We start from the raw sequence: 2,437 nt of genomic DNA on the forward strand, positions 1-2,437 counted from the left end.
GAAGTCGTATTGAGGCAGGTCCCTATTAATGCCCCAAAAGTTCTGATTAAAATTCATCTGGATTATTTTTACTCCCTCTGACCAAATATAATTTAAACTGTGCACAGTAAAGGATCGCTGCATGATTGAAACTGTCACTTGCGCAGGGACCGTTAGAAAGTTGAATGAATAAATTAATATTTTACCTTCTAGAAATCAATAAGTGCTCCCAGTAAGATTGTGTGTGTGTGAATGTATAGCGCTGTTCCTGCCATATTTACAAAGCTTGTCTGGTGTATGAGGAACGTTCATGTTAGGGTTTAAAGTTTACGAAATATGCCTAAAAAACAGATGTTTCACCGTATTCCTTTCAAAACAACAAATACACTTATTACTTTTTTTTCTTTCTTTTTTTACAGATCTGGGTTTTTTGAAGCTGTCTACTAACAAGCCATTTAGTTAGCTAAGGAAACACCTTTCCCTCTCCTTTCAAGATGAACGCCATATATATCAACTGAATATATAGATGCATATAGGAAGACACCATGTGTGTGGCGGATGCATGATAAAACATATAGAAACTAACAATATTACAGCTAGAAAAAGGAAAAGTATGGGTATTTTAAGGAGACTTTTACCCCCTGATTATAGAATTTACACCGACATATTTTTCGCGCAAAATTCAGGGAGAGAACACCTAAGGAGCTACAAAGGATTAATTTCCAATGTAAATCGACTTACAAGAAGGGGCAGGAGCGTTGTAGGAGGGAGAAGGAGCTCTGTAACTCGGAGAGGGGGCACTGTGGTTGGTGCAGGAGTATTGTATGATGGGGACTGTGCTCGCCAAAGGCCAAACTGCCACCACGGCGAATATACAAGAACCTGGATACAAAACAAAAAGCGGAAATATTGACCTTGAATTCCTTAAATCACTCTAACTATTCCTTTTCCTGATTTATCTTCCACATTAATGATGATGTAACTGTAATACTCGAACCAATGTTTGTACCTGAGGAGGACATGACAGTAGAACTGCGGAGAGAATGAGTGCTGATGGAAGGTAACGTGATGGCCGTTTTATAGGCGGGGTTTGGACCCTCAATGTGATGTAACCGCCTCCAGGGGAGCCAAAAATAATACGGTGGGAGAGAAGAAAAAAAGATAAATTTCTTTTGCTTTCTGATATCTTTAAAGGGGGGGGAATAATTCTCAATGATAACAGGCAATTCCAATTAAAAGCACTTGGTCTGATTTTCACTGAGATTTTATGACGAGATATATTCGACACCCGGTAAAATACCTCTCTTGTATTCATTCTCTATTCATACCTTTTCTACATTTTGTCAACTGAATACGCCGTTCATGTATATATGTGTTGTGTGTGGTTTTGTTGTTGGTTTGGGTTGTGGTTTTTGGTGATTGTGTTTTTGTATGTCGAACACACCACCACACCACATGTTACGTGTATATGTATATATATATATATATATAATATATATATATATATATACTTATATATATATATGTATATATATTATACACATATATATATATATATATATATATATTATATATATATAATATATACGTATACCTATATATATATAATATATATATATATAGTATATATATATACTAATATATGTATATATATAGATCTATACTATATATATTTATATATATATATATATATATCTAATATATATATATATGTATATTATCATATATATTATACCCTACCCTCTATATATTTAGTATTATATATACTACCTATACCATCATTATAGTACTATCATATATCAGATTTTACTATATGTCTCCCTATGAATAACAATACGCCTACTGGAGAAGAAACTAATAAGTGCCCCAGAGCACGGACAAGGAAAACCATTAATCACTGGAATTAGCCCTAAGAGATCACATGAGGGCATGTGGATCAGAAAAAACAGGAACAAAAATGGGAAGATATACTTGGAAGCATTAAAAAGAAAAACTGACAATTCCGCACTCAGGCCTCTTAATAAATGCGCACGAAGATAGGTCGACAGAGGACAAGAGGAAACAGGAATGGGATATACATAACATAAGAGGCCAAAGGCCCGAACGAAGACAAGAAGACATGACGAAATAGCAAAAAGGAGGCCAAAGGACTTGGAAACAAAAAAACAAAGACAGGGAAGAATTAGAAAAAAATGGAGAGAGGCCCAACGTTCTACAGTGGACTGGTACAAGCTGATGATGATAATCATATATATAATGAATTAACATAAATGATATATTAACATACAGATAAAATAAATGCAAAAAATAATATATACATATAGATATATACATGTATATATATATATATATATATATATATATATATAGTATCTATATATACATATATATTATTATATATATAATATATGCATATGTATAAATATCATAAATGTTATAATATCGATAGTAGATAGAT

This window comes from Penaeus monodon, chromosome 3 (genome assembly GCF_015228065.2).
Source record: "Penaeus monodon isolate SGIC_2016 chromosome 3, NSTDA_Pmon_1, whole genome shotgun sequence".
NCBI lineage: Eukaryota > Metazoa > Arthropoda > Malacostraca > Decapoda > Penaeidae > Penaeus > Penaeus monodon.